The sequence below is a fragment of the Sebastes fasciatus genome, chromosome 9 (assembly GCF_043250625.1).
Source record: "Sebastes fasciatus isolate fSebFas1 chromosome 9, fSebFas1.pri, whole genome shotgun sequence".
NCBI classification, from domain to species: Eukaryota; Metazoa; Chordata; class Actinopteri; order Perciformes; family Sebastidae; genus Sebastes; species Sebastes fasciatus.
In genome coordinates this window covers 29,512,136-29,524,785 of record NC_133803.1, presented here as the reverse complement: position 1 = coordinate 29,524,785, position 12,650 = coordinate 29,512,136, and the positions used below count along the sequence as shown (strand labels likewise).

Sequence of the window (12,650 nt, the reverse complement as noted above, 5' to 3'; positions counted from 1 at the left end):
TCAGATTATGACAATATTATGAATCTGATATGTGTCATGTAAAACAGCATATTATGTTTGGATATTCTGAATTATTCTGAATGGAACATTTTCTAGTTAGGACATGTGGGACATGCCGATATTATTTAGGTTTTAGGAGAATTCTTTTGACATGTATACAGCACATTGAGAAATTGCGTCTCAATTAGGGTTTTTACAGCAGTTTGCGACACACGGCCTCTTGCCTGTTTACGTCCAGCTCTGTGCTTTGTTTGCAGTTTGCAGAGATGCATGCCCAAAGAAAAGAAGGAGAAACACACTTTAAACATTATGAAAGACTCGGATATCAACAGGTTTTTGGATATGTGCAAATATCACAACGCCTACCTTTTCAAGAAGGTGGTTGAAGGAATGAAAGAGGGAGGCTGTGTTTGCACGGTCGAACAAGTTCACCATCGGTGGAAAACTTTGAAAGAAAATCCTATTGTGATGATTGTATGTAAACGGGAATATTAGTGGATTCATAATTTTCATTAGCCATGTAAATAGCTCATGAGATTATTATATTGTCTTTTTCGCAATAATGGCAAAACCTGTAATATTGTTTATTATAGTTCTATTCTTATCGTTTGTGTGTGTAACAGTTGTTGTAGTGTTAGTTTTGTTAATATGATCTTTGTTACGATCTTACTGTTAGCTGTGAATATGTGCTATTATTATCTATTCCAGCAGGCGTGTCATCTCATGTTATCCGTCCATGTAGGAGTTCAGGCTGTTCTCTCTGATTTATGGCTCTGGGGTCTAACTGTGTATATTTACAGTCTCATGACCTGAGAATGACACCCGCTGGGCTGAGCAAGGAGGGGAGAGAGGGGTAGAGAGGGTCACGGACTGCAGAACACACACACACACACACACACTTACATGCACATACATTCAATGTTTTGTCTGACACACTTGGACAATGAAGATTCGATACAAGTTTAAAAACATGAAATCGCATTTTTGTTTTAGTTTAGTTTTTCTACTTTTTTTGTCATGTAAACCCGATATTCTGCCCAGTTTTGCATTATTCATCTATGTGCAAGTTATTTGACTTTTCCTCTTACTTCCCATACACCAAGAAAAAGAAGAAGAAAACACATGCACAAAGAATATGTGCACAAAAGTTTCCAACTTCACTTCATTAGGAAATGATTGTGTAGTAGCAGTATATTTTTGGAATCATTGGGCAAAAAATCCATAATAACCTTTCAGCATATTGTAATTCAAGTGTTCTGAGAGAAAACTAAACTTCTACCTCTCCTCATAGCTCTGTTTTCAGGCTTTAAAAAATCTAGCCTGTGACGGGAGACTTTGACCAATCACAGGTCATTTCAGAGTGAGCGTTCCTATTGGCTGTGCTCCAGCTGGTGGGCGGTGCTTGGTATTTCCTCAACTGATCTCAACATGGCTTCCGGGACCACAAACTTCCTCATTTAACAGCTACACTACAAGATGTTTCTGAGAACATTTAAGGAGAGAAATAGGCATTACAGTAACAGAATATTCATTCATATTTGATCAGCGCTACCTAGTTAGACCGTTTTATAAAAATATTTTTTTTAATCACATTTGCTCCATTTCTTCCCACTGCAGCTTTAAAGTTACAATCTGTAACATGTTCAAACTAGAGCAAATTACAATGCATCTAGTGTTGTGGTAAGCATGTAAAGTGATCACAATTATTGTTTACTGTGATTAAGTTGGACCTCTTTCTTGTGATTTGACAAAGCGTATTCTGTAGAAGTAGAATTAGATCAAGCAATCCTGGGAAGAGTGGCTACTAAAAATGCAAATTGCAACACTTCAACACATCAACATAATGACTGGTGGAATTCGGCGAACATCGCAGGTTGAGTGAAGGGGTGGGTTAGAAAATGGCTGAGCGTTAAACAAGGTGACAGCTGCTTGTTTACAGATCCCAGCACCCCGGGGTGACGGCGGCGTGGATTGACACCTCAGCTTCAGATTGTCACAGGCCCGTTTCCAGAGAGGCAAATGGTGTTTGGCAAAAAAGTACAGTTCACATGGGTTCGATTAAACCGCTGGTGATAGTTTGTACCTTTGCAGGGTTGTGCTAAAAAGGCTGAGGGGACCTGTGTGTGTGATTTACATATCGGTGTGAAACTCTACCAGGATAAATAGCACGGTCTCATCTGTGGTCTCCTCTATCGTTTCTCACACTGCTCTCCACTTTTCACTGTTGCTCTGTTTCTACCTCCACTGCCACAACAAAAATCCTCCACGTTTGTCATTGGCTTCCTCCATTTCTCTCGCTACTTCGGTCCTGCCTCTGAGTTTTACTCACCCCTTTTCTCTCACACATCATGTAAGGCTATCAAATAGGTGTTATCAGTCGCTATAAGCCCCACAGATGTGGGTCAATAGGGGCCTACTACACCCACAAGTAGGTTTTCATCATCTATCCACATGTAGATCACCGAAAGAAGGACTAAAACAACACGACAGCGACCTCTAGCAGCACAAAACAGGGTTTTCACCCAGAAGATCGGAGTTCGCATCCTATGTGAAACCAACAATGTGAAGTCGTCTTTTTGTTCGTAGTTATTTTAACTCAAAACACAATGTTTTTGCCTAAACTTAACAAAGTGTTGTTGTTTTTTTGGCTAACCTAAAGAAGTTGTAGTTTTATTGCTTAATCCTAACTATTTTGTTGCCTAAACCTAAAGAAGTTGTAGTTTTGTTCCCTAAGCCTAAAGTTTGAAACGTGATGTTCAGTTTTACAGGTTAGAATGTGTTGCTTTTAAGTTTCGCTTTCACTTTCACTTCAACGTAGTAGGTGTAGTAGGCCCCTGCTGACCCACATCTATGGTGCTTATAGCGACTGATAACGCCTATTTAATGGCCTGAGAACAGTCAAATCGGGAGAATAATTGATAGTTTAAATAGTTTTCGGAAAAATGCTTATTAGCTTTCCGAGAGTGATATCAGAGGTTATCAATCTCATGTTTATGTGGTAATTACCTCGCTGGAGTCAGACGTGGGCAGCCTGGCTCAGCATAAAGACTGTAAATAGGGGGAAACGTCAAGCCTGGCTCCGTCCAAAGTTTAAAAAGTACGCCTACCAACGCTCACATAAGCTCGCTAATTTACACGCTGTTTCTGAACAGACATGAAAATACAGTAATTTGTGGTTTTGGTGAGAGTTAAGTGCTGGAACTCTTTCTTGGCGAACATCAGCGGACAGCATCCTGAAGTCTTGTCTTCACGGTGAGGTTGCCAGGTTTGCTGCCATCGAGCCTGTACACACACCAAAACCATGAGTTGTGCTCACTGACCATTTTTGGCAACTTAACTCTGCAGCCGGAGATACTGCGCTGCAGTAAGAATCCGAAATTGTGGATTTTAAGTTTAATGAGGTATGTGTTAATTAGTCCTGACTCCAGCGCCGTTCTTAACGCACAGACATGAGATTGATTGTGATCTTCTGTTGTCCCTCGTGGAAAGAAAGCTAATAAACATATATTTCTAAAATGTAGAACTCTTCCTTTAACACTCCTCTTATTCCCATCTCTCTCTCTCTCTTCCTCTCTATGTTTGGAGCTTCAAGCATTCTGATTGGTCGTCCCAGCAGGAATAAACGCTGTGTAGCTGGGCTCGGAGAAGGGGTCGCTGTGTTTTATGAGCCATTAAAGTTTTATTCATCCCTGCACCGAGGCAGCCTTCGGCCACGGGGTCACCATGCTTTAAATAAACTCTCATCACTCCCATACCCCCTCCTCCCCAATATCTGCCCTCCCACCCCCCTCCTGCACCCCCCAAACCCTTCCACCCACAGACTTAATGGACTGTTTATTGTTTGATGTTCAAGTCCGACTTCATCATTTTTTCCCTCTCTCGCTCTCTCTCTCTGTTTTTCGCCCTCCACTTGTGTTCAGCGGTGTGGAGGCTTGAGTGATGTGGTTTGTCCGCATGTTTGTGCTGTGTGTCGACTCATTTTGCGGGTGTGTGTGAGTCCATGCCTGCGCTAGCATTACATACGTGCAGTAAATTCCTTCGGTGTGTCGTGTTTTTGACAACTCTTCCTTCTGCTCCTCTGTTTCGTGGATGCATACCAGACTGTCGAAGGATAAAGCTTGTGATATTTTTTTTTATTATTAGTTGTCTGTGTAGCCAAAGCCTGATATATCTTATTCCTCTGTGCCTCAGACCCCCATTGTTGTCCAAAAACTATTGAAAGCACACCAATGAGCCAAACCAAAGCACTGAGCAATGTTTTACTTCATTACCATGAACACAGCCACCATAGTTTATTTTGAGTCAATTCCATAAACACGGTCCTGCTGCCGTGAAAACTTGTTTTGGTCTTAGTTGACAAAGATTTCTTTAGTTAATTAGTAGTTTTTTTATGCTTCTTTTCATGCTGAATAACTTATTTTTAAGAAACTTATGAGCACATCTCTTGTAAACACAAGATTTAAAGAGGTATTTTTGTGTGATTCTTTGTGGAGAAACTCAGTTTTACAGATCTGTCGATTAAATAAACTAATAGAATAGTCAACAAAATCATGAGTGAGTCGACTAAGAATTACTTTGTTCGAAGACAGCCCTACTAACAAATGTACTACTTGGTCCTGTTTGAGTAATGTTCGCCAAAGTGCCCAGCTGTTTTAAGAAATCATTTAGCCTTTTTTTTTCTTTCATGAAACTAAATATTTATCAAGATGTACGTCTTCAGTTGGAACAAATGGGCTCATGAGCCTGAATTGCGTAGGGAAGTTGGAAAGCATTGATAGTTGCACTATAAGGCTGCGTTCAGACCGTGAAAATCGCAGTCTGCTCGTTCATTTCAATGAGATCACCGTGTCGATGCAGCGGGGGTGACAACGCAGAAAAAAAGTAGATCTTGGCTCAACATATTACACGACGCAATGCAACATCATCAGGCAAGGTGGCGCCTTGGCCTGTCAAATAAGTGCAGGCACACGTTCTTGGCGTATTCCTTTGTAACGCGACCGCTGTGTTTCTACTGTTTACCTTGCGATCGTTGACGCGATTGTCGCTGTGATAACTTTCCACACTTGTAAAATCATATTATAAATCGTTGTGAAAGTGCTTTGGCGTCAGATAAGCATTCTGACTTGTGGATCTATTAATCAAAGAGGACTTCCTGGATCGTATCTGAAGCAACATGCCTCACCGATCTTTAACACTGTCCTCTTTTCAGGCTGAACTTCCAGTAACGCGTTGTTGGTTCTGGTCTTTTCATGGCATTTGTTGACAAGAAGCTTATCCTGATACTTTAAGGATGCAATAGTTCATCACCCTGGACCTGGTGAAGCACTTTTTGGCCGACGGGGACGGATTGATGGAAGAGAAATTTGGGAGAGAGAGAGTTGGCAGAGTTCTCCTGCATGTTGTGTTACAGCTGACCCTATCCTCAACTTTGACCCCTGACCCCGGCAGAGATCTGTCATGAGAGGGAGCTGCTTAACACAAAATGGAGCCTGGTTCAAGAGTCAGAAAGAGAGCGAGACATGCACAGAGTGGGGGAGAGAGAGAGTGAGACAGTGCTCCACCGCACACAGAGGACTCATTTATCCTCTCTCTCTCTTGACTGCAGTTTTTTTTTTTTTTTCTTCCTCTCTTTTGTTTTCACTGCACAGAAACTGTTGCCCTTTTCTTCCTATACATCTCCTCTCTTTCTCTCCGTCTTTCCTCCCCCCTCCATCTTCTCGCCCTCCTCGTCTGGTTGCTTTTGGACAACAGCATGCCATCATCAGCGGCCACCGCCACCACCACAGGTACGGATTCATGGCTGCGAGGACCAGCAGGATTCTGGGGGGGAATTTGTGAGACGAGGCTTTAATGAGTGCGAGGCCTTGTCGGCCGGCGAGAAATGTATGCAAATGATATGCACACACCAAAAAGGACCCTGGGTAGGCGAGGCGAGCGCCGGCCGAGCTCCTGCTGAGCTCTGAGGAAGATGAGCGGCTCAGGTCAGAAGAATGACAACAAAACACCTCCTCCTCCTTTTCTCCTTCTTTCTTTTCCTTCATCGTGCATCTAGGAGAGCAGAGAAAGATGAAAACTGCTGAACACATTAGCTGAGACTTTGTTGTGCTGCTACATGATGCTGTTTTTAGTTCCTGGACTGCTGTTGCTAGGTAGATTTTTTTTTTTTTTCTGTTATTCATCTTTGCAAGCTCACTGACATTTGTGGGGTAAATTATCTGGAGATTAAACACATCTGTGTTTTACATCCTGACTTTCCAGACTTTTAATTGTCATAAATGATTACCCTAAAAATAAAAAATTGAGCTCAGCAGAGAACTCACATTGTGCCCTTTAATTGTGCTTATGGAAGTCATTTTTTGGTAATTTGACAGTAACTTCTTTTGACACTCCATTTGGAAATTTAAACTCACAACATGGCCATTTAATCATGAGGTTGTAGTGTATATAATAGGCCGAGATGGAAGTGACATGACCTGTTTTACTCTTGTAATAAAATGCATTTGTTAATAATTATAAAAGACAGTTTTTATTGGAAGTCATTTACACATTTGATGCTATATATAGCCTATTTTTTATATTTTAGTATTTTCAAGTGTGCTTGTAATATTGTCCTCTACATACTTATTTTTTTAAGCATGTGACATGCTTCCCATTTTATTATGTTATTTCTTAATTTAATAAATAAAATACAATACTTATTTTTTGTGAATAAGTACTATATGTAGCCTATTTTTTATATTTTAGTATTTTCAAGTGTGCTTCTAATATTGTCCTGTTTTTAAGTATGTGACATGCTTCTCATTTTATGTATCCTTATGTTATTTCTTAATTTAATAAATGCAATAATTTATTTTTCGAGAATAACCTGTTTTTAAAAGTAATCTAAATAAAAAATATTTGTACTCAAATTTTTTTTCCAATTCATATTTACTTTATAGTTATTATCTTTTATTTTTAATAAACATATTTGCTATTTCTAATCAGTTTTTGTACAAAATTATGCATTTCTGCAGACAGGACCAGATGCAATCTTGAATTGATATGAAGTTGCAACAGAGTGGATTTTTTAAAATACATTTACTATAAATTGTTCCACTCAAACAAATTCAAAGTTTAGTAATGTAAACATTAATTGCATTTAATATTTCCAGTGAGGAAAATGTGAAGACCTATTTGTGACCATTTAAGTCGAGACACCTAACAAAAACACTGTTTTTTCATGCACTGGTCAATTTTGGGAGTTTGGGCTATTTTGCTTCCATAACATGTCTTCTTTCAGACTAAAGAAAACATCCAAAATACACATTTAGGTGTTTATTTGACTACTTTGTCTAGATAATGAAAATAAATATTACTCCTGTTGCACACATTTAAAAAAAGAAAAATTAAAAAAATCTATTTTTTTGTCTTAATTCATCTAAAATAATCTAGTGTTGCTAGTCTGAAATAATAATTTAATCCGTCTCATTTTTTTTTATTATTAAATAAATATTACTCCTGTTGCACACATTTAAAAAAAGGGAGAAAAAAAATCTTTCTGTCTTATTTATCTAAAATAATCTAGTGTTGCTAGTCTGAAATAATAATTTAAATCCGTCTAAAATGTTTTATTTTTTTAAACACACATGCATAATACACAATTGGCTGCAGCTCTCCTCTCCTCTGCTGTTTATTTGCTCGGAGCATCACATCGCTCCTGCAGGAATTACGCCCCGTTAACCGGCCTGTCTGATGCAAAAAAAAAAAAAGGGAAGAAAGAAAAACGAATAAAGGATGAAGCGAGACGTCCGCGTGACAATTTCGATGGCGTTAACTAGTGATCGTTAAACGCTCCTCAGTCCAACCGCAGCAGAAATAGAAACCCTCTTTTTTTTCTAGCCGTCGCCTTCGGGTTGAAATAAACAAGAGGAAACGGGAGGAGAAGAAGAAACAACAACAACATCCATTGAGTCTTGGGAAGAAAATGAGAGTGGCACCTGATGATGTCGACTTTGACACGTGTTAATTGCTGCTCAGCTCTCCTCATTAGGGAGTCTCAAATTATTTTAGCGCTGCAGGCCACAACGCTTGTTTGCTTTGCTGAGGAGAAGAAGAGAAGCAATCTGGACCAAACTTCAACAACACCTTTGGCCACATTTATTTATGCGTAAATAAATAAATGCGTAAAATTAATAAATATGATTACAAATATACTGAAATTAATAACAATAATTAAAATTATTTTTTTCTTTTCTTTTTCTGTAGCTACTTGCCAATTTTGTATTGATTAGTACATGGACATTTGTGATTATATTCTTTTATTCTAATGGTGATCTATCAATTTGTAACCTCACCCTATATACTTATGCTTAAATACCAATAAAAAATTGATCACAATTTTATTTTTTATAAATGGTTTAAATAAGAAATATGCCTATTTATAATATTAATTTGCTGGGAAATATTATTAGTTCTTTCATAAATGTGTTTTATTAATAATAATTTATAAAGCCTCTGTTTTTTTGCCAATTAGGATTTTTTTGCTTTCAATATTCAAAACTCCTGATATTTATTTGACTGTCCTCTCTTTCTCTCTGATAATCAAAGATTTACAGTGAAGTATGGCCTCTATTGCTAAATCAATAACATACTCAAAATCAATATCATTCTCAGATAAAATGGTGTCATCAATAGCCTGACAATGGTGGATATAAAAAAATATGCATATTTGTATTAACTTGCAGGATATATCAGTTCTTTCATAAATGTGTTTTATTAATAATAATAATAATTTGTAATGCCTCTGTTTTTTTCCCAAATTAGGATTTTTTTGCTTTCAATTTTATTTTTATTTGATCTTTATTTAACCAGGTGAAATCAATTGAGAACCAATTCTCATTTACAATGATGACCTGGCCAAGAGGCAGCAGCAAGAGTATGAAAACACAGTCCACATAAGCGACACAAACAGCACAGATACAGTACAGATATGACAAACATACAGTATGCCATGACAAGACATGAGAAAATGGCTAAAAACAGCATAGGTAAATAAATAGGTCAGAAATTAATAAACACTATGAACAAAAAAAAGGTGGATTACTGGATGTTCTTTGTAAAATTGTAATGGAAGAGAGAGAAGTGAAGGCTGGTCAACTATGACTTGTTGCAGCTTTTGTTTGAACATGTTGAGAGATGTGAGAGTTTGCAATATTCAAGACTCCTGATATTTATCATCTCTTTGATAATCAAAGATTTACTGTGAAGTATGGCCTCTATTGCTAAATCAATAACATGCTCAAAATCAATAACATTCTCAGATAAAATGGTGTCATCAATAGCCTGACAAACCTGCTTCACTGCATTCAAACACCAAGCAAATGTGACTCCACACACTAAAATCCTTTTTCCCTTTTGTGATTATATTCAAATGTGTGTCTGCAGCCTCGACTCCAATCTGCTGCTTCTGCTGCTGCATCCTCAGCCTTGCACCCATTCAGCCCTCATCCTCTCGCTGCTAGATTACTTGTTACCTGTTGGCATGTATTTATATGGCCTTGCATGGTGAATTATAAAGCCTTTGTTATTGCCCTGGCTTGGGGTCGGCCACTTGTTTATGACACCAGTAATGGCGGTAATTGTTACTGTTGAGATTACCTGTCAAGAGGGCCGGGGCGGCGAGCTTGGAGAAGGCGTCCCTCTCTTGACAAGGGGTGACAGGGGGACGGAGAAGAGGACAGAGTGGGGGGGTGGAGAGATTGGGGATTGGAGGGTTGAGGGTTGAGGGTTGGGGGGGAGGCTGGGACGCCCTGATGACTTCTCCGCTGATAATCAGCCGCCGCGGCCTGTGGGATAATTCAGCTGTCACTGCCACCGAGCAGGGCCCAGCATCAGCCAGCCGACCCCAGCTGGCGTCATTCATTTGGACCGAAGATGTGGGGATGGAGGCGAGAGAGGAGGGGGTGAAGGGATGCAGCAGCAGCAGAAGGAGACAGAGGAGTAGAGACAGTGTCTCCATCTCATGTCTGACTTGGCCTTCAAATGTGGCAAATTAAAGCCATCATGAAACGCTTTGCAGTTTAGAAGAGAAATATCTCTCAAAAGCTCTGTAGTTTCTCTACAAACTGCTCCTGTTAGAGTGTCAACGTTACAGGAAACCATCAGGATTTGCTCCTATTTTAGGTCTTCCTTTATAAGCCTTAAAATGCACTTCCTGCTTTAATTCAACTTTTCATCAGACGCTCTATAGTGGGTATTTCATAGCCACGGAGTGTGTATCTGTATCTTCAACATCTACTTAAATTATGTGTGTAAATTGTATATATATCACTTCATGACGTGTGTGTTAACAATTTCAATTCCAAGCTCTCTCTCTCTCTCTCTGAGATTTTAAAGGTCCCATGTTGTTCAGTGCTTCACATGACGAGAGTTATGGTTTTCATTATGTTTTACAAATAAATTCAAGCTCAGTGAAAGAGTATTTATTGTATTAATGTGCAGACTGAGTCCTCACAATATTGGGCTCTGACTGGTTAACAATATGCAGCAGCTCCTCCATGTCAAATGATCTAAATGTTACAGCAAACAGGACCAACTAGAAGAATTGCAGATGCAATCCTGAATTGATATGACATTGCAACAGAGTGGATTTTTGAAAATACAATTACTTTAAATTGTTCCACTCAAACAAATTCAAAGTTTAGTAATGTAAACATTAATTGCATTTAATATTTCAAGTGAGGAAAATTTGAAGACCTATTTATGGCCATTTAAGGGGAGAAACACCCAGGGCAAAAACATTGTTTTTCATGCACTTGGCAATTTTTCGAGAGTTTGTGCTATTTTGCTTCCATAACATGTCGTCTTTCAGACTAAATAAAACATCCAACATACAGATTTAGGTATTTATTTGACTACTTTGTCTGTTTGCGTCTGTAGATTTCTCCTAAATTCACCAAAAGTTAGCATTATATAATGCCTCATTTGCATATTTAAATTGCAAAATTAAAAATTTCAGAAAACTTGTGATACAAAAAATAATTGTCTTAATGTCAATAACCAACTGGGGATGTTTCATGGAGAAAGCTATTATTTTTTTTATTTTTGCCCCTACTCACTTGTAGTGTCTTCTAAATGTCTGGACATTTATAATCTTTTAAGGGCTTTTTCTCAAAATGATTTACTTTTATTTATACTCTGAGCCAGAAATATCCACTCCAGTAACACTTACGTACACCAAACTTTCCCGTGTCATTCCTCTCTATATTCTGATGGTATTTACGGAGTGGTTTGTTCATATATCATTCATAGCCTGATTTATACAACATTTTATTCCTCAAAACATGACAAAAATTGATTTTTTTTTCATAGCTGTTGACAGTATTTTCTGATTTATGGAGTGGTAAAAAGAGATGTCTGAAATTCCCCTCTGTAAAAACCTTTGACTCCAACATGTCAACAAAATGAAGCAACCTGGCTTTATCCAATGTTCAGATTTCTATTCTGGAAATGTATGCAAATTAGCACATATTAAATAAGATAATGCCTCATTCTGCATATTTAAGGATACATTTTTAGACAACTTGTGATACAAAAAAGAATCATCTTAATGTTAGTAATCTTCTGTGGAAGTTCCATGGTGATATCTATCAGTTCTAAATGTTTACCCTATTCACCTGGGGGTTCTCCCCCTAAGGTCCCACCTAATTCCTCCTGTGTAATTCCTCTCGTTGTCTTCCTGGACACGTGTGCATCATAAAGAGGGCAGCAGCGGCTAAAATGGAAGGCAAATCACTTTTCGAATGGTTTTGGAGCAGCTATCAGTGTCATCCCTGAATGGCTGTCTTTATCAATGATTCTGCCTGATATGGAGTAGGGTGGGGTGTGGAGGGTTGAGAGGTGCGGGGGGGTGGGGGTTCCCTATCTGTCGCTGGAATCTTTCACAGTTTAAGGGCCGGGGAGCTGCTAAGAAACTGTCAAAGATTTGGACAGCTAACGTCCCCGGGAGGCGAACGCCAAGCTGTTCTCTATCTGTATTCCACCGTGGCAACACGCAGGGTTGTAGCACCGAGCCACTGCTATTCCAGTGGGATAATGTCACGGAGGAAATAGTGCCAGGAAATTATCTGCAATGGGTTTTTATTTTTCTTCGTGGTATGGGATCCGTTGTGTAGGGTTAGGGGATTTTTGTATGCAAAAGAAAATATTTTTTGTCACTTTTCAAAAGCTAATGAATAGACTGAAAAGTTTGTGGGTACCATACAGTACACTGCTGCAGTGTGAAAAGCATATTGCACTGTTTTTACCTTAGCTATTACTACCTTCCAGACTGTTTTACATCTCTAAATATACATTTTAGTATTTTCTCAAACACTTCACACACGTTTGGTGTTGTCATTTTGTTAAGAATAATAGTAACAGAATATGAAAAACAATTCTTATGAAGGTTTTCTACAGAAAAAAAATTATTTGTGTTCATTTAAATGAGCTCAAGGTGAGTGACATTGACCTTTTGTCGTCCATTTAACAATCAACACATGAAATATTTCATCTAAACCGAGCGTGATATTGTTTTCATAACATCATGATTTTGATGATGATGTTTGAGCTGGACTTGCTTTGCCTCCTCCACCACTTTACATCTGTACCGTAAAGCACACAGAGGATCACAT

General features: G+C 38.6%; 1 long non-coding RNA gene across 2 annotated transcripts in view; it reads left to right on the top strand.

Moving 5' to 3' along the window:
- LOC141774451 (uncharacterized) overlaps positions 1-6,829 on the top strand; it is a 32,789-nt gene extending 25,960 nt beyond the window's left edge. Inside the window, exon 3 of one of the 2 annotated variants that reach the window (XR_012595348.1) lies at positions 5,649-6,829. This is a non-coding gene — a long non-coding RNA (uncharacterized LOC141774451). Of the gene's footprint in view, positions 1-5,209 lie in introns of both variants that reach the window. The other variant, XR_012595347.1, reaches the window with a different exon arrangement.
- The last annotated feature ends 5,821 nt before the right edge of the window (positions 6,830-12,650 follow it).